This window comes from Callorhinus ursinus, unplaced genomic scaffold, assembly GCF_003265705.2.
Source record: "Callorhinus ursinus isolate GAN/ISIS: 27379988/994484 unplaced genomic scaffold, GSC_fseal_2.0 scaffold1, whole genome shotgun sequence".
In the NCBI taxonomy this organism is placed as follows: domain Eukaryota; kingdom Metazoa; phylum Chordata; class Mammalia; order Carnivora; family Otariidae; genus Callorhinus; species Callorhinus ursinus.
Genome location: NW_027397063.1, coordinates 122981736 through 123002775, shown reverse-complemented (window position 1 = coordinate 123002775; position 21040 = coordinate 122981736). Strand labels below are relative to the sequence as shown.

Here is a 21040-nt window from a genome sequence, read left to right as displayed (position 1 = left end):
CCAGCTTGCATTCCCACCAACAGTGTAGGAGGGTTCCCCTTTCTCCGCATCCCCGCCAACATCTGTCATTAACCATAGAAGACTCTTACCTATAGGGAAAAAACTGAGGGTTTCTGGAGGGGATGGGGGTGTGGGGGTGGAATTAACTGGGTGATGGGCATTAAGGAGGGCATGTGATGAAATGAGCACTGGGTGTGTTATATGCAACTGACGAATCACTGAATTCTACCCCTGAAAGTAATAATACACTATATGTTAACTAACTTGAATTTAAATTAAAAAAAAAAATATCCACACCAAAAAAACAGATGGCAAGTGGGATTTGATCCACAGACTGCAGTTTGCCAATCCTTGGTTTAAAACATGGTGATGAGTTTGAAGTTTATTCCAGATACAATGCATTGCCATTAGAAGGTATCGAGCAGGAGGGTGCCGTGGTCTGACCTGTGTTTAGGACTTCCATTGGGGGTTCACACCAATAAGGTGCTGAATTACAGCAGGGCCCCCAGGTGCTCTGCATAGAATCCCCAGGAGCATCCAAAGCCAACCAGTGAGAAGAATTAAAAGAAGAAAGGCAGAGGAGGAAGAGAGGCAGGAGAACAAGAAGATGTGGAGGAGGGAGGAGAAAGGAAGAGGAAAAAGAACACACACAAAAATGCACCTTCCTTGCATCGAGTAAGAATGGCTTTGGGTCTGGCTTCCTTCTCTCACCGTTACACCCATGAACAACTAATGTGGTGAGTTGTGGTATTTTGTTTACCACAGCTCTAAGGTATTCCACTGTGTGAACATATCACAATTTATTCACACTTTTCCTGTTGCCTACAGAGCAAGAAGTACTTGGGTGGCTAGGAGACCTCAAAGATTTGATTCTGGTGTCAGCACCCAGAGCTGGTCCCACAGCCAGGCTCTGGGTCATATCAGGCTGGCTCTGGGGTCCCTTGAGTTCTGCAGGTCCTAATAGACACGGACAACAGGCATGAGTGTGAGTTCCCCACAAGCCCTGGCCCAAGCCCCATTCTTTGAACCTGAGCTAACTGATTTCAGATAACTGAACATCGACAACCTAGGTCTGTGCCCAGGAAGTGTACGCAGGAGGAGACAGTGAGGGGGGTGGGACTTTCACTGTCCCCACCCCACTGAAGGTGAACAGACCCACGCTGGAATGATCATACCTGTTGCTAGAGTGTTGACATATTTCCATAAAAGTAAGAAAGGAGCCTCTGCCCCAAATCTCCCCTTTATCTCCCTCCTCCCTAGTCCCCAGGCCCTGCCTAAGGCTACCCTGGATGTGCGCCAGCTGGCCGGCTTGCTACAGCTCCCAGGCCCTGGCCTCTGCCCGGCTGGCCAACACAGGCCTGGACCTGGTGGGAGGGAGAGGTACCCAGTACTGCTGCTCACACCTCAGCCTGCAGACGCGTGACACCCACCAGCCCCGCAAGGCTGCAGCCGCCTCTCACCGGCGTATCCACCGTGCATGGTGCCAGTTGTGAAGCCTTTGGAATATCACATCTGCCTCCCCGGACCGATTTCCCACCTCAGACAGTTGAAGTGAGGATTACACTGATGGCTAAATTTGATCCTTGATGAGAGAGCTACCAAGAACAAGAGTAATAATACTCTCAGTGTAGACCCTGGTAAGGACCATCATAGCTGACATTTACTCAGCTCGTACAACATCCCAGGCATGGTTCCAAGCATGGAACGTGTATGAGCTCATACAATCCTCACAACATCACTCTGGGGTAGGTGCTGCACGGATTTCTATTTACAGATACCGAAACTAAGGTCAATTGAATTGCTCAGGACCACACGGTCAGTCAATGGCCAAGCTGGGATTCAAACCCAGGCAATCTGACTCCAATGCCTAGAAAGCAAAAGATAAGAGAAACAAGGGCATGCATTTATTTTCCTTATGCATTTGTTTCCTTGTCATTCCTGGACAGTGGAAACGGTATGCAAAGGAGATAGAGCCTAGAACCTGGGCAGGGGTAGAGAATGAGCATCGTGACTTAACTGCTTATCTTTACTTACAGTTCTCTTTTATTCACTGATTCATGCATGCATTGATTCATTCATTCAATGGCATTTATTGAGACGGTATTAAATATGAGACTTTGCCAGACCCAGGTGATACTTTTGTTCTCAGTGGGAGTGGGAGTCAGCCAGGAACAGATACGGAAGTGGAGATGTCTTTCCCTGCCAGCTCTGGGCAGATCTAGGTTCTAAGTGGGATCTCTACCCACCCCACCTCCACCCCCACCCTGAGCCCAGAGTCTCACCCAATCTCTCCTGGGTTTATGGATGTGCTGGGGACATGTCCACACCAGGGATCCTATGGGGGATTAAGCCTAATCTGGGCCCATCTTACTGGGACTTGGGCCCTTACTGATGACTGGCAGTAATTTTGAAATATGGTCATTAATTCTTGACATTCGTCCCATGATGAGGTTGGGGCTATGTCACTTCCCCTTGACCTGGTTGGGCCTGTAACTACTTCAAGGAAGGGGTTATGGCCGGAGTACTGCTAGGTGACTTCTGAGGTGAGACTGTAAAGGCCGCACAGCTCTGCCTTGTCACCAGGGAATGCTCCCTACTGGGGCCCTGAGCAGTTGGACCTCCCCAAGACTGCCATCAGGGCAGTCACATGGAGGTGCTCTGGTTGGCAGTCTGGCTGAGCCCAGCCGCCCTCCATCCTAGCCCCAGAGCCAGGAATATGTATGAGGAAGTCATCTCAGCCTTGGGTCCCCCAGCCCTGGTAGTTTGATTCCCCCCAGGCAACTGAATCCCACCCCTCCCCAGAGCCATTGAAGTCATCCCAGGGGAGGCCCCAGCCATCTACGGAGGAGAGAGAAATGCCTGCTGTGCCCTTTCCAACCTCTTGACTCCCAGACGCCATGAAGAGAATAAACTAGTGGTTGGTTTAGCCACATAGTTTTATGGAGGTTTGTTAATGCAGCCATAGCTAACTGGAAACCTGCCTATAGCAGTCAGAGTCCAGAATTAGTAGGAGATGTATACCAAGAAACTTATTGCAAGGAGATGGTTAAAGCGATTGTGGAGGTTGCTGGCAAGTCTGAAGTCCATACGGCAGATCCTGAGGAAGGGCAGGTGGGAGGTGAGAGCAGTACGAGAATACAAATTCCAGGTTGGGATCACACACATCATCCCACCTAATACAAGATGCCCAGAGTGACGTGGTGGGTCAGAGAGGACGTCTGGGCCAGCGTTTGGAGATGGAAAGGGATGGGAAGAATGTGTTCCCCAAGCAGGGCAAGCAGGATGGGTGAATAAAGGATAAGAAGAAGGTGGCCAGGGGGCCTGAAGGGGGGGAGACAGGGCAGGGAGACATGCATGTGGAAACATGTGCAGCTGGAGCAAAGGGTGCTCCGGGGAGGGTGGCAGGAGGCTGGGCAAGGGGACTGGCTCCTCATGGAAGGCAGTGCCTGTGAAGGCGTTTGGACTTTATTCTGAAGGAGACACAAACTACACACTATGTTATAGTGTTGTTTGCTTTCCATGACACACACAAATCTTGCCCTGCGTCATTTCCTCTCAGATAGCAATGTCGATGAGGTAAATGGTTAAAAAATACAAATGGCGCCAGTAACGATCCACTGATGGTGAGCACCTCTGCTGTTTCCTGCCTCCTACACCATCTCCAGAATGATACATTTGGTTCTTCATATAAAATATCTCTTGTGCTGTTTCAAAGTATGTGGGAAACATGACTCAAAGCAATGTCACCCAATACCATAAGAAAAAACAATGACGTCAATGGTGAGAATTCCAAACAACAAGCTGCTTGTCAGCTCTAAATGTTAGGCTCCTCACAGCTCTGTCCTGAGTCCTCCATTTTACCAACACCCTCTCCCAGATGTTCTCATCGACCCCCTTGGCAATACAGGCCATGCTAACGACCCCCAAATTTGTCTTCCCATTCTTTTTTTTTTTTTAAGATTTATTTATTTATTTCGAGAGAGTGAGAGAGAGAGAGCACATGAGAGTGGGGAGGGTCAGAGGGAGAAGCAGACTCCCCGCTGAGCAGGGAGCCCGATGCGGGACTCGATCCCAGGACTCCAGGATCATGACCTGAGCCGAAGGCAGTCGCTTAACCAACTGAGCCACCCAGGCGCCCGTTGTCTTCCCATCCTTGACTGCCCCTCCATGCTCCAAATTTGTATATCCACCTGCCTACTTGACATCTCCACTTAGACGTTAAATGGGATCTCAATCTCAGCATGTCCAAAAAGGAACTCTTGATCTCCCCAAAATGTGCTTTTTCCCTAGTCTTTCAGGTACTGTTTCTTAAGTCAGAATCCTAGAAGTTATCCTTCATCCCTCCTTGTATTCATCCAACTCATCCATTGCATAGAAAGTCTTTGTCACCAGCATACATCCTGGATGTACCCTCCTCTCTCCTCTATTGCAACCTTTGTAATGGAGGTCACCACCCCCCTTGCCATGAACTATTGCATCTGCACTCTGGTCCTTCCACTACAGCTCTTGCAACCCTTCACTGTCCCCTCCATCAAGCGACAAAAAGGATCTCACAACAAAAATGGAATTATACCCTTAAAACCCTGCAACAGCTGTCCAATCATATTTAGAATAAAACTCACTCCTCTCACACCTTTGGCCTACAAAGCTCCACATTATCCGGTCCCTGCCTATCTCTCCAGACTCATCTAGGTCACTCTTCCCTTTGCGTGTCTCTTCTTGTTCCCCAACATACCAAGCTCCTCAACATACCAAGCTCCCCTGCCTCAGCTCCCCCTCCACACGTGTTCTTCTCTCTGCCCAGAATGCTAGCTCTACCCCTCTTTGTGTGGGTAAATCCAATCTTTTCAAAGTCAGAAGGACTTGCCTTCCTTGACACCTATACCGGAAGCAGAATCCCTCCTGCCATTGTTTAACGTAACTCTTGACTTGTTTCCATAAAACTCCTATTACAGCTCATCATTTATTCAGATGCCAGTTTGCTTGTTGCCTGACCCCTTTATAGAGTCAGCTAGTATTCTCTTTCCCCAGCACCTAGAACAGAGCCTGGCACATACAGGAGCTCAATAAATAGGTGCGGAATAAATGCAGACTGTATAATGCCTTCATTTGCTGCTGATGAGGAAGAACAAGAATCCTGTTACCAGCATACATTTATGAGGCATACTTTGTGAGCATTTTCTTGCTGATATATTTCTTACACAAGATGTGTTCCATTTAGGTCAAAGAAATATCAAAAGAGAGAGGGGTCCAAAAAATCCTTAGGTGAAGAAGACAAAGAACTCTTAAGTCAGAGATCCTAGTGTGTGTGTGATATACCAAGTCCACTTATAAAGGTCTGTTGTGTGATTACAGCTCAGCCCTGCTTGATTACCTAATTCAGCTCAGCCAAATTACCCAACACTGGGGAAGCAAGAACCTCTCTTGGCTGAGCCTCAGCGGCCAGGCATTCTTATTTCTAGAACCTTTGTCCAAGTTCACACTGGGCGGGGGCGGGGGGGGATGGGATCCACCACAAGGAGGAATCTATTTGAATCCCAAACTCTGGTCATGTGTCTGGGACAGTACCTGTTTTTCAGAAAGCAAACACCAATGATGACAAAGAGATTGGGGGGGTCATTTAGGGAAGAGTGGTGCTGTGAGAACAGAGCCGATAAGAACACTGGCAGGGCTGGGGCTTGATCTCTCTGGGGAAGTAGCTTCCCCTCTCGAGGCCACAATTTCCTCAGCTGGAAGGCATGGTTTCCAAACCCTTTTTAAATATTCACAGTTTTAAAAAACCAAGGTATAATGTACATTTGCGTCTCCCCCACGGCAGTGCCTGAGTCACCTCTGTGGAACGCAAAGGCTCCCACAGGTGGTGGCTCCAGCCAACCATTCTGTGTTGTCGGTCTGGTCTGCCTGAGGGTCGCCGGTGCTCCCCTCTCTGGCCACTGGCATGGGGACAACAGGAGAAGTTTTCTCTTGCTCACGTGAGCCAACACTAGGATTATCTGAACTTAGAAAAGATCCAGGATAGAAATGAACATTTACTGACGATTTAACAGAAATTATGGTGAATATATATGGTATATCATAGAAATTTATGATAGATTTAAGTAGTGATTATAAATATGTCATATACTCTCATTTATAAATCCACTCAATTTTCCCCAAACTTCCAATTTTTCCAGTGAAAATCACTGGGAAATTTAAATCCCTTGTATATATTATTGGCAGAATTCATTCAGGTAACTGTCTTTGTACAGATATTCAGGATAGTCTCTACACTCTTGCTATCCAAATGTGATCTTTGAACACACAGTGTAAGCATGACCTGGCCATTTGTTATAAATGCAGAATCTCAGGCTTCATACCCATGTTGACATTTTGTTTTTTGAGGTTTTTTCCCCAAATATTTCTCTCTCTCTTACTGTCTTCACTAATGCTCTGTATTCAAATCTAGGTCAGGTTCTTTTTTGGAGAAAACTTGACATGTTACAGATAGGAAACCATTTTGTGCTGCTGGTATAGACATGCCAATAAAAACCAATCTATATGTTTGTTTTAATAGGTGAATTTTTATGAGTGTTTTCTAGTTATATTTTACCGGTCAACATCATCAGCTTTTTTCTGCTATCTTCAATAGCTGATCTTAACCATTCTGTATGTAAGATAAAGCTTGTGCTTCCTAGTGTTATTTTAACAGTAGATATAATTTACATGGTAGGAAGATATGTATACATGCTAAGGGAATATGGATTTTTATTTTTACTCCAAAATTTCTACTTTCCATGTAAGTGAGGTAGCAGACAGTATTACATCAGTTTCAGAAATTTTATTTCTAATAAAAATATGTTGTTAAAATTCCTAAATGAAGATGAGTGCAAAATTCAAGAACCGAAGTTTGCCACACTACATGCCATTTCTACCGCTACCGCTTAGGTGCTGGGTTCAGAGCAACCAGGATGAAAAACATCTAAATGTATATCTGACACATGATGTCACTTTGGCTGGTATGTTCCAAACTGCCAACCTACATGGACCGAGGAGTCATTTCCAGAGAAGATACATTGCTATTAGGCGTCATCTCCAAATTAAACAAAATTATAAGAACAGAGTTGAAAGAGAATTGCTTTTAGAACCAGAGTTCCCAGGGTCTGGTCTTACATCTAACCCTGGCTAGTTCTGTGGCCTTGGATAGTCTCTTAACATCTCTGGCCTCAGTTTCTGCATTTTGAAAAATATACTGGATTTGATGAACGCAGGAGCCATTGCCAGATCTGATATACTATTGTGCCATCCAATTCCTTTACCCGAGCCCAAGGGAGACACATTTTCATCCCCGGTGTGTTCCTACAGAGATTACAAAATTCCAAGACTCGAATGTCATGAGCTCCCCCAAATCTTGTGAACATGGCCTCAATTTGCCTCTTTCATTTAATCAGCATTCATATTATATTCACATGAATATTCATGTTCACAGTGAATGCCATGAGCCAACAGCAGTTGTGGGAGGAAAGTTGCAAGAAGATTCTCCATCCCAACCCAACCCCAATCAGGGCAATTCTTCTCCTTCTCCTCTAGGTCTCTGAAAATTACATGGAGATTCTGGTGATAATGCTCTCTACACTGAAGGTAACTTTGAAGTAAATTGGAAGCACTGCAAAACAGCAGTGGCTGGGTAACTAGGTGCACTATCACAACTCACAAGCACCCCAGGGGTGGCCAACTGCCCCGAACGTTAACTATGCAGCAGTTCTGGGGACAGGGGCTGCCGATTGCCTGTGATGCCACAAATACAGTACACTGTGGATTCTGAGAAATTTCTATATGACTGGCCAGTATGTTGGTGGTGGTGGTAAGTCTGAATTAGAGTGTCTGTAGAGGTTATAGTAACTCTCCACTTAGCTGCAGGCTTCACTACTCCCTACTGCCCTCCTATCTATTTCATGCATTTACATCACCAGGCTGGCTTCTGGCTTCTGGAAGCACTTATGTTTACAGCTCTGCTCCATTTCCCTCTCCTGATCGTCATTTATCCCATCATCACGCTTCTCTTTCATATTTCTGATTAACATTTAGCCTCACTGACTCATGAAGCTGGGACTGACTCACTATAACCTTTCCCAGTGGGTGCCCCCTTAACCTAGCCAACCTTGCATTTGAACTCTGTCCTCCCTGTCTTCATTCCTCTGAATTTTTCCTTGTGGATATAACATCTGCTGATACTTATACTCAAGTGTCCTTCTTAAACCATTCAAATATCTGTCTTTCCAAGCTGCTAATGCAACATCCAGACTGTCTTCTTTAGTAGGGCCAATAAATATTTGTCTGTCATATCAGCCATTAAGATACCATCAAACGCAGTGCACTCTGGTTAACCATGTCTGTGGAATTAACAGAGGTAAATAACTTGCATCTAGTTTGGGACACAATCACTTACCTAATCATGCACACACATTTTAGGACAGATGCACACAGCTACTTCATAGACAACTTGGTTTCCTCTCAAATCAGCCCTCCTTTTGGCATTCTGGTAATAGAAACCAAAGTAAGTCTACATACATTTAACATACATTTAACTGTGAGTTATCACTGAATGGAATGATGGTTGTAACAGCCCCCAGACCAATTCCTGAGTATCTCCTCCAGGCTGTATCTGAACTACATGCTCCAGAGCTATCACCCTTTGACAGTGGTGTGGTCTGAAGCAGAAATGACACAGGAGAGCCTCTGGCTCTGAGCCCCTCCTCCCACACACAGGACAGGCATCATTAATCGATCAATGGCTCAGAAAGAGGTTTGATTAATTGGTAATATTTGCCTGTGTTTTCAGAGAGGGGTAACTTCTGTTCACCACTTCTTTTCTAGTTCATAATGTAATTTGTCCAAAGAGTTCACGCTCCCCTCAATTTACAAGCATTTGAAATATCAGCTTGATTGGAAGTTCCTGCTTAAGTGCTGCATCGAAGACACACTCCATCCTCTTGAGGAGTCCCCACTCAGAGAAAGACAAAGAGAACACACACATGCATGGAAACCCTCCCAGCCATGTTGACCATGCTAGTAGTTTTTCATTCATAAACAGGAACAGAGTTCTACAGCCCTCCTGACAATTGATGAAAAACACACTACAAAAGAGAAAGTCCAAGATAAATAAACAGAACAGCTGATCACATAGGAAATAACACAGGGAAAAGAAATGCACTTATGGAAGATCTAAATAGGGTCCCAATTCCAGTCACAAAACAAGAACAGATTGCCCGAAAGAAGAAACAATTATCAGAAAACAACAAAGAGGACTTGGAAATAAAAAATATTAAAGCCAACATCACCTGGATCAATATGACAGCCAGACAAAAGAGTCAAGAAAGACACGGAACAAAAGTGCAAAGAGATGAATAAAATGGAGGAAAATAACAAAATGAGGATTGATCCAAGGACCTTAACATCCACCTAATAGAAATTCTGGAAAAAAAGGACAGGCAGAATGCAGAGGTTATAATTACATAAATAGCAAAAAAAAAAAAAATGTCCGGACTTGAAGATGCACAATTCACACACCGACTTCATAATGAAAGGGCCCGTCAGTTATCACACAGGGCACTGAACACCACCTCCACGCGGGAGACTCTCACATCTGCCTCCCTAGCCCCTCACCTGCCCCAGATGTCTAGCACAAACACTGGACATCTCAGCTTAGATGTGATTTTTCTCCCCCAAACCTGCTGCTCCCCATGTCTCCCCTCTCTCAGTTAAAGGCACACCATTCACCTACTTGCTCAGATGAAAACCCAAGTCATTCCTGCTTTCAGTTTCTCTCCTGCCATGTCCAATTATGAGCCTAATCTGACTACATCTCCCCTTCTCTACTGCTACACTCTGTTCCCAACCATCACTGTCTCCCTGGTTCACAGCAACAGCTTCCCAACTGGTCTTCCTGCTTCTCCTGCTTCATACACAGCCAGAGTGATCTTTTAAAAAATAAATCAGATCGCTGTGCTCCTTAATTTACCTAGGATGAGATCCAAGATCTTCACCAGCTCTGCACAGTCTATTCCTGTTTGCCCCTCCATCCTTATTTCCGGTGGTTTTCAGCTTTACTAGCTCTCCAGCCATGCTGGCTTATTTCTGTCCCCAAACACTGTGAGCCCATTCCCACATCAACCATTTGGGAGTGTGTTCATATATTTTTTTTAAGATTTTATTTATTTATTTGACAGAGAGAGAGAGAGAGAGAGCATGTGTGCACACACAAGCAGGGGGAGCAGCAGAGGGAAAGGAAGAAGCAGGCTCCCTGCTGAGCAAGGAGCCCAACTCGGGGCTCAATCCCAGAACCCTGGGATCATGACCTAAGCCGAAGGCAGACACTTAACTGAGCCACCCAGACACCCCCGTGTTCCCTTTATTGTAGTGTTCTTTCCCAGATCAACCCAGGGCTCCTCATTATTGAGGACTAAGCCCAATGCCACCTCCTCAGAGAGGCCTCCCTTGACCATTTCACCTAAAGTGCTCCTCATCCTGCCTCAGCTTATTACCCCATTCCTCTTCTATTTTCTTCTTAGTACTTATCAATATCTGTAGATGAGATCTACTTGTTTATATTTTATCATCTCTTTCCCACTCCAGAATGTAACCTCCATGAGAATGGGGAAGTTATTGCTCTATTTCTACCTCCCAGGCTTCCCTGAAATCAATATCTACAATAAGTATCTGTTGAATGAATGAGTAAATTTATATATATCTATATCTATCTATATCTATCTATCTATCTATCTCTCTCTCTCTCTATATATATATATATATATCATCATCACAACATTTTAGAACACCAAAGATAGAGAACAGATACATAAGTTCCTAAGAAAATGAAACTGGTTACCCACAAAAGAATCAGAATCAGAATGGTATGTCTGCTCAGAAGCAATCCCAGCACTGGAGCAAAATGTAGTGATACTTCAAAGTTCTGAGAGAAATGGTTTAGAGTCTAGGCTTAGACACTCAGTCAAACTTGCAATCAAATATGGGAGCAAGAATTTTTGAATATGGAATTTTTGAAAATGGAAAGAATTTTTGAATATGGAAGGACTCAGAAAATCTGCTGTCCATAAACACTCTCTGAAAGAATTACTCACAGGTATCCTGAGCAAAAAGCAAAGACAACTCCCCTCCATCTCCAAACAACACATAGGATCCAGGAAAGAGCAATATATACTAAAACTAAGTCAGCACTGCAATAAATAAAATAAATCTCAGAATTGAATCTGTGCAGCAGGACTGGAAAGCAATTAGTCCAAATTAAAAACAAGAAATCAGAGGACTTGGAGGGGAAAAAAAAAGTTTTCAAAAGAAAACAATGTGTAAAAAAGTTATATAATTAAGAAACAAAAAGGATTTCACTGATAAAGGGAAAATATGAAATATTATCATGTTCCCTCTTCCCATTCATATTCCCAATCATTTTTCTCCTGGTTTTAAGTTACAATTTCCTTTTAAAAATATAATCGTTCAGCATCAGGGAAATCCAAATCAAAACCTCAACGAGATACCACCGCACACCAGTCAGAATGGCTAAAATTAACCAGTCAGGAAACGACAGATGTTGGCGGGGATGCGGAGAAAGGGGAACCCTCCTACACTGTTGGTGGGAATGCAAGCTGGTGCAGCCACTCTGGAAAACATTATGGAGGTTCCTCAAAAAGTTGAAAATAGAGCTACCCTATGACCCAGCAATTGCACTACTGGGTATTTACCCCAAAGATACAAATGTAGGGATCCAAAGGGGTATGTGCACCCCAGTGTTTATAGTAGCAATGTCCACAATAGCCAAACTATGGAAAGAGCCAAGATGTCCATCAATAGATGAATGGATAAAGAAGATGTGATATATATACACAATGGAATATTATGCAGCCATCAAAAAACAAAATCTTGCCATTTGCAACAACGTGGATGGAACTAGAGGGTATTATGCTAGCGAAATAAGTCAATCAGAGAAAGACATGTATCATATGATCTTACTGATATGAGGAATTCTTAATCTCAGGAAACAAACTGAGGGTTGCTGGAGTGGTGGGGGGTGGGAGGGATGGGGTGGCTGGGTGATAGACATTGGGGAGGGTATGTGCTATGGTGAGCTCTGTGAATTGTGCAAGACTGATGAATCACAGACCTGTACCTCTGAAACAAATAATACATTATATGTTAAAAGAAAAAAAAGAAGAAGAAGAAGATAGTAGGGAGGGAAAAATGAAGGGGGGGAAATCGGAGGGGGAGACGAACCATGAGAGACTGTGGACTCTGAGAAACAAACTGAGGCTTCTAGAGGGGAGGGTGGTGGGGGGATGGGTTAGCCTGGTGATGGGTATTAAAGAGGGCATGTACTGAATGGAGCACTGGGTGTTATATGCAAACAATGAATCATGGAACACTACATCAAAAACTAATGATGTATGCATGGGGATTAACATGGCATAATAAAATAAAATTAAAAAAATAAAAATAAAAAATACATAACATCAACTTTATTGAAATATAACTTATATACAAGAAAATATTCAGATTTCAAATATACAACTCGATGAGTTTTGAGAAACCTCTGGTACATTGTAAAGAAGACCAGTGTAACTGCAATTGATCTAGAGGTAGATTCACAACCACGTCGTATCAGAATCCCTCTAGTACTTCCCTTTGAGGGCAAAGCCCTCCACAACCTTCTATTGCAGAGTCCTAGCTTCTGCTGTTCTCGAGCTCCTTATGAATGGAAGGATACAGAGGCACTCCTCAGTGTCTGGATTTATTCACTCAGCAGGAGGTTCTTTACAGGGATCCATGTTTGTGGCGGGCACCAGCAGTCTGTCCTCTAGAGTTGAGAAGTATTAAATCTCATGAATATAGCACAATTTTGTTTATCCATCTTCTTGCTGATGATCATTTGGGTAGTTTAAAGTTTTTGAATATTATGAGTAAAGCTGTTGTCAACAATCATACAAATCTCACAGAGGATATAAGTTTTTATTTCTATGCAGAAACTCTAGGATTGGAATTGCTGGTTCATAAATTAAGTATAATTTTAACTATATCAAATGCCCACCTGTTTTCCAAAATTGAATTATGAGCTATAACTCTGTTTTGTTATTCTGGTGGTTTCCTAGGAGTTATAGCATACGTCTTTACTCACAACACTAAACTTTGAAGTGATGTCATATCACTTCACACAAAGCCTGAGAACCTCACAGTAATATACTTCTATTTCTCACCTCGAGGATCTTGTGCTCTTCTTGTTAATACATTTTACATTCACATAAGCTGCAACATTATTTTTGGAACAGTAGATGATCTTCTTAAAGAGATTTAACTAATAAGAAAAAAACCTTATCTATTTATATATGCAGTTAGCATTTCCCAAACTCTTCATTCCATTGTGCAGATGCGTATTTCCGTCTGCTATCACTTTCTTCTTCCTGAGGACTCTCTAAAAATGTGATGTTTTGGGGCACCTGAGTGGCTCAGTCAGTTGGGCGTCCAACTCTTGATTTCAGCTCAGGTCATGATCTCAGGGTCGGGGTATCGAGCTCTGCATTGGGCTCCCTGCTCGGTGCTGAGTCTGCTGGAGATTCCCTCCCTCTGCCCCTCTCCCTCCCCCTGCTCTCTCTCTCTCTCTCCCTCTCTCTAATAAATAAATAATACATACATACCTACATACATAAATACATAAATCTTAAAAAAATGATATCTCGTAGTGTGGGTCTGTTGGTAATGAATTGTTTTAGCTTTTGTACACATGAAAAAAGTTTTACTTTGCCTTTTTTGGAAGATATTTTTTGCCGGGCGTAGAAATCGAGGGAGCCGGCTGCTTTTCTGCCAGGCAGTCCTTTACAGATGTTGCTCCCCTAACTTCTCATTTGCATTGCTGCCATCTGCAAAACCTGCTGTCCCCCTCATTTTTGTTCTTCTCTATATTAAGTCTTTTTCTCTCTGGTTGCTTTTAAGGGTTTCCCCTTTATCACCGTGGGCTTCGAGCAATCTGATTCTGATGTGCCATAGTGTAGTTTTCTTCATGTGTCTTGTACTTGGGGTTTGTTGAGATTCCGGCATCTGTGGGCTTAAAGCACTTGTCAATTGCACACAGTGTTTGACCCTTATGATTTTCAGTGTCGTTTTTTGTCCTTCCCACTTTCTCCTCGCCTTTGGGCACTCCCCAGTGACACACATATTAAGCCACCTGAAGCTGTCCCACAGCTCACAGATGCTCTGTTCATTTGCTTTGTTTTGCTTTGTTTTCTTTTTTTTTCTTCCGTTTGTTTTATATTGGAGAGTTTTTATTATGATGTTTTTAAGTGCACTAATTTTTTTCTTTTGCAAAGCCTAATCTTCCATTAATCCCGTCCATTGTAGCTTTCATTCACACATTGATGTTTCTATCTCCAGAAGTCCAATCTTGGTCTTTTCTCTATCATCCATGCAACTGCTTGATTTTTTTGAACATAAGGAATACAGCTGAAATAAGTGTTTTAATACTTTTTTCTGCTTATTCTAACATCCGTGTCAGTTCTGGGTTGGTTTTCTTTCATGGATTTTTCTCCTCATATAGGTCATAATTTTCTGCTTCTTTGCATGCCATGTAACTCTTTTGAGTACCAGATGTTGCAAATTTTACCTTTTGGGGTCTAGTATACAACACACACACACATAAGCACACACACACACATACACACACACACATCTATGCATACAATGCATAATTAGAAAAAATACAAATACATATACAATACATAATACACAAATATCTATATAGATATACATTTATATGTGTGGCATTAAATTTCATGGGAGAGAATGATTGTGAAAAAATGTCTAAAATGACTCATTTGGGGGTTGATAACCTTTAAAGTTTGAGAAATGCTGTTGTAATGACTGAGTGCTTCTCCTGCCTCAGGGAGCGTCCTCATTTGTGCTGAAGGGCACCGTGCTGAACATGATCCTCTGCAGGTCTCTGTTCTCTGTGTGGCTCTCTCCCCTCCACAAACTCTAGCCAGCTTGATCTCCTGGGTCTCTCAGCTCCACTTCCTGGACTTGGGGGCAAGGGGAGGGTGGCTTCTAGGCTCTGCCTCACTTCCTGTCCTGGCACAAGGCCTGCAAGCTCTCTCAAGGTAATCACAAGGCCCAGCTCCTCTGCTCCCTTTCTCTAAGGGATCACTGTCTTTCTATGCTTGAGGTCCAGTGTCTTGAAAACCATTGTTTTCTGGGTCTGTGTTGTTTTATGCAGGAAGGCAGATCTGTTTCCCATTCCTCTGTCTTGGCTGGCAGCGGAAGTTGGTTCCATTCACCTTGAACAGTACAGGTTTGGTGGCCTGGGAGCCCAGCTGTCTCCTTCTAGGAAGGTTGAGTCACACTATTTCATAACAAATTAATTCTTATGAAGTTATAATGTTATAAAGGCTGGTTATTTAATCTCAGAACCAATCTGAAAGAAAGCATGGGAAGGTTACGGTTCCAGGATAGAATATAATGCTATCCAGAGACCTTGCCAATGGGACAAGTAAGCGATGTGCTGGTTGGTAGCTCTGAGTGCAGGTGTCGTGGAGGGAAACCGGGGAGAACTCTAATATCCTGACCTACCACGGTGGTGGATCAAAGTATGATAGTCAGTCTCGATACTTTATACTATATCGAGAAACAGTATAAAGTATACTACTAAAAGCTCTCATGATAAACTAACAGCACTAAAACTAAAATGTTCCTACCAGGGCTTGGGAATGAAGGGAGGGCAAAGAGAAGCAGTGAAGTGAGCTGTATTTTTCATTTTCCTTCGTGTGAAGTCACAGATCTTTTAAAGTTGATAAAGCAGAAGCAGAGTGATGAGCATAATCTCTATAGTCACTCTGTCCATTATGGTAGCCGCAACGGAATGACTGAAATGTGGCTAGGGTGACTAAGGAACCAATTTTTTTTTTTATTTCATTGAGTTTTTATTAATTTAAATTTAAATTTATAGCCACATGTGGCTAGTGGCCATTGCATTAGATAGCACAGATATAGATGTTTCCATCATCATAGAAAGTTCTTTGGATGGCACTGGTCTAGAGTTTGGGAGACAATTACCAGAAGAATCAAAACCGGAAATGATTAAGCGTGACAAGTGCTTGGCACTGAGGCTAGGGGGACATGCAAGGAGGGTTTTACTCTTCGTATTATACTTATTGAATGCTTTGACTATTCATTATCTATATCATATTTTACTATGTGTCCAGAATGCTCATCTCAACCTATAATCAATCTCAATGGCCACAACAATCCATTCCCAAAGAATTTTTGTGATTTTTGGTTTAGAGTAAAAAAATCATTTTATTTTTTTAAAGATTTTATTTATTTGTCAGAAAGAGAGGAAGAGAGAGAGAGAGCACAAGCAGGGGAGAAACAGGCAGAGGGAGAAGCAGTCTCCCCACTGAGTAAGGAGCCTGATGCGGGACTCGATCGCAGGACCCTGGGATCATGACCTGAGCCGAAGGCAGACACTCAACTGACTGAGCCACCCAGGTGTCCCTAAAAAATCTTTTTAGAGGGAAGACATTTGTTCTTATAAATTTTAATAGTCATATTTCACATAAGTTGTTAATTTCTTTTCTACCTCATATTTGTGGCTTGGATAAAATGCAAAATTATTGTAGTTCATAAAATTGAATTGCTATTCATCACTCTCCAGGCCACAGTTTTACTTCTTAAATACTCGATTCTACAATTTCTGTGATCCTTAAAGTTTTATCTTTTCTTTATAGCAAAAGCGGGAACTTATGTTGTTGGTGACATCTGAACATCCCCATGTAAGGAGGAACTGGCCAAACCATTTCCCATGGGGAGCAGGAGATGGGCAGTGTGAGGAACATGGGCACTTTTAAGTTTACATTCTTTAGCATTTGACCTTTTGGTAACAAAGAGCATATATTTCTTTTGTAATTAAATAAAACCAATAAAAGGTGGATTAAATATAATAAAGCTAAATGTTTGGCACCAGCTTTTTAGGAAAACAAGACCAAAATCCCTGACAAGGCATCCAGAGCCCTTCATGATGGGCTCCATCCAGCACCCTCACCACTCATTCCCCACTCATTGTCTGCACCCTGGTCTCACTCTGCTTCTTTGGGCCCTCAAGCATGACACCCTCCCTCCTATCACTGGCTTTTGCAACATGCTGGGTTTCCTGTCCTAAATTGCCTGAAGTGCTTCACCCTCCCCTACCATTTTTGCCTTCGGGTCTCAGCTAAAGTACCACTTTCCCAGGGAATCTTCTGTGGTAGCTTGTGTCTTCCAAAGGTGGTCTTAATATGTCCTCTCCCATATCCTCTTCTGCAACGTGACCTTGCCACTACCCTCTCAAGACAGGGAGTTGATTTCTCTACCCCCTTGAACCTGGGCAGACTTAGTGACATACTTGAACAATAGAATATAGCAGAATGCTGTAGCCTCAGAAGGATAGGCTCCAGAAGTCTCAAGAAGACCTGCAGCTTCCATGCGGGTTTTCTGGAATGCTCACTCTTGGAACCCAGTACCCTGCTATAGGAAGTCCAAGGCACATGGAGAGACTACATGCAGACGCCCTCGTTGACAGCCCAGGCCAGTGCCCTGCCAAGACCCTGTGAGGCAGCCATCTTGCATGGGTAGCCATTCGGGTGACTGCGGCCCCAGCTGACATCTGCTAGCAACTGCATGATAGACCCCAAGCAAGAACCACTGAAGTGAGCCCAGCCAACCCACAGAACCACAAAAGATATAATGACTGTTTTAAGTTCTGAGGGTTGTGTTTCAGAGCAGTAGATATTCAGTCCATCTTCTCAAGAGGGTGAGGCCCCTGTTTATACTCTCATGGCCCCGCCTTCCAAGAATAACTAATGGCAATAATGCAAGTCCACTGCAAGCCAGGCACCTTATAAACACCATCTTATTCAGTCCTCACAAGAATCCTATGCAGGAAAGCAGAATGTTTTTTCAGTCCTTGAGTTACAGAAGCAAGGAAGGTTGAGAACACTTCCCCTTAGTACCCAGGTAGGATGTAAGCCCAGGGTGCCCCTTCATTGCCCTCAAAAGGGTTCTAATTATATCTTTGTACTTATTTGGATTAATGTCTCCTGCTCCTCAAAACCAAATTGTGAGCTCCACAGGGGTTGGAACCATGGCCGCTTTTGTTCATGGTGATCCCTAGTGTCTAAAATGTGCTCAATAAAATCAGACTGAGTAAATCTCAGTGGCTTCTCAGGAGCTCATGTTCAGTGTGAAAGAGGAATAAAATGCCAATTACCTCATTATTCTTTATGACATAGTACCCACCTTGTAGTTTAGAGGAGAAATATATATTTGGAATTCAGAAGAGTATAGATATAATGCTTGGGGACACAGGCTTCAGAGCAGGCAGATCTGGGTTCAAATCCTGACTTGTGCAGTCTGTGACCTTGACTAAAGTCATCATTTCTTCACCTATAATATTGGATAAATACCTTGCAGTTGTTGAGAGGATGAAATGACATATGCAAGGTCCCCAATACAGCCATTGGCACACCACCCCAACAAAGGGTCCCACTGTCAAACATAACAAACAGAAAACTCTTCCAACTCGTGGTAGATGTTAGGTCTGCTCAGATCAAACCCTAGCTCAGGCATGAGCACCTACTGAAAATGGTAGAGAGAAATTAAGCCTGGGTTTTCTCACTCAGTGGGTGATGCTCAGGGGAGCAATGCTGTTGACTAGGTTCAAATTTCCATTCTTTGTTTCAACCCCTGATTAAAAATTCAATGCAAAGTATTCAATATATCAAATGAGGCCACATGATAAAGACTGCAAGCCGGACGACCCTCCCCAGCCAGGGATCAATGGCCCCACCTCCACGCAGGTGGAGAGCATCCTCCCTAGGATGCAGGCCACCCAGCTGGGGAGGGACTCTACCCGGGCCCAGACTCTCAGGCCACGTGCACCCTGAGATGGAGGGGGTGAGCATTTGGGGCTTAGAGGCTTTCTTTCCCACTGTTCAGAAGCTGTAGCTGCCAAAAGCAGAGAAGAGACCAACATTTGCAACAGCTCAAGTAACAGAGGATCCATTGGACAAGCAGATGCCTTGGGATCTACTCTGTGGACAGGTGCTCCACACAGCTGCTGGGAACCTGGCACTCCACTCTGCTTACCTGTTGCCTGTGGGATGTCTCATTTCCCACTGAACTGACCAGGCATTTGCCGGAGTCTGTGCATCAGGGGATGACACACAGCCTGTGTGGACAGTGTGAGTAATGTAGGCATTAGTCAAACTAAAGGGCATTATTTGTATTTACAATAAGAGACTTATGGGGAGATCACCTCATTTAAGGAATGTAGATGACGGAGGGGAGCCAGCATGTCACCCCAATGTCGCCACAATTTATGAACTCAGGAGCATAACTCACTTTTGTTTGACCAGTGGGGTTAGAATAAGGCCCCCACAAGTTCAATTCAGAGCAGGCCAGTTAGTCCTTTATAAAACTGCTTACAAAGATCATAAATCATAATCTTGGCCCTTGGCCATTATGAACGTGGAACGGAAGACCGTAAGTAGCTCAGTTAGCCACGAACGCGTGCTCCCAATTGGAGCTGCCATCTTGACCGAAGTGGGAGGGCCTCGTTGGCAGGGGCTAGCAGACAGGAGGAACGGGGCAGCTTTGGGAGCAACTCCTAAACAAGTGTGCAACCTTTCTCCCATCACGTGGCTACTTCCTTTGAAAAGATGGATCAAAAGAAGGCTGACCTTTTTTCTAGTCGAGGGAAGGTGGGGTAAATCTGGGGCTAGGTGAAGCGCCAACACTACCCCATCAGACTTTGTGACACGGGGCAGTGCATTATATCATTCTTGTCTGCAACTCCCGCATCTGGGAAACAGCGTCAGATGCAATCATCTCGGACTTCTTCGGTCCTAAAGTTGCTCACTCTGCACCTGGAAGAACTACAGCGAATCACAGGTGCCTTGCTCTCATTCATTCAAGTCACATCTTCGATTAACGTCCGCCATGGCTATAAATGTAGCATTTATTCCAATTTCGTTATATTTTAAGAGTATTTTTTTGTTACTTCTGGATTTCACTTTAAGTGCAATATTGCTATTTACTTGCCCGCTAAGTTCAAGGATTGCTAACATTAGTCTAAATTATACATTGTTTTATTTCTCAATCTATGAAACTACTTTTAATTCTTCTCTCTTTTCCCTTTCCTTTCTTCTGGGTAGAGTTCCTCTCTGAGCTAAGAGCCAAAGCTACCGGGGGCTATCTGCTGGGGTGTGCAGGGAACCGTGCTATTATTCAAGTAACAGACAGGTTTAATTTTCTAACTGGAATGACATCCAGCCGAGAGCCAGTGGAGATGCGTACCTTAACTTAGGCACACTATTAGAATGCAAATGACAAGAACAGAGCAGAGAAAGTGTTTTTAAAGAGGATATTTAGGAGTCTGGGCAGAAATAAATTAAACGTATCAGCCTGAGCATCTTCCTAACGGTGAGGATGTAGCAGATTCCTCATACTTAATCTGGCTCCCAGACCTGAACCACCGAAAAGAAAATGCGCAAATCAAGAAGGGTTGCTGAAGATTTAGGTAGCTTTTACTCTTCCAAAATCTGAAAGCAAGTTGGGTTTGCGAGCAGCGGTAATTAGGCTGCAGTGTCCGGTTATCTTTTCAAAAATAGCACAGAGTGTCACTCAGAAAATAAAGGCTTGGCTTAAAATCCCACCTGGCCCAGGGCAGCTCCGAGTGCCCCCGCCCCTCTCACTGCCTCTGGGGTCCTCTCCACACGGTTGCGGGCACTGTTTCCAGGACAGTGCGAACCACCAAAGCAGAGAGAGGGGGCCAGGTTCGCGGTACCAGCAGTCAGCTGCCATGGGGCAGAGTCGTGAACACCTTCCTCGAGGTAAATCTGTTAACACCACACAAGCAACTCACTTGTGACAAAGCTGTTCAACAACTGGCTACTCTGGAGTGTAGAATATTTTTAACTAGAAATTTTGAAAGTTAAACTTGCATGAAATGTAGGTACTGCTATTGGAGAAA

The 21040-nt window shown here is 43.8% G+C and overlaps 1 long non-coding RNA gene across 2 annotated transcripts in view; it reads right to left on the bottom strand.

Annotated features, from left to right (window-relative positions):
- LOC141374099 (uncharacterized) overlaps window positions 1–8512 on the bottom strand; it is a 52237-nt gene extending 43725 nt beyond the window's left edge. The window contains exon 1 of one of the 2 annotated variants that reach the window (XR_012380683.1): window positions 8426–8512. This is a non-coding gene — a long non-coding RNA (uncharacterized lncRNA). The remainder of the gene's footprint in view (window positions 1–8425) is intronic. The other variant, XR_012380682.1, reaches the window with a different exon arrangement.
- Between the last annotated feature and the right edge of the window lie 12528 nt (window positions 8513–21040).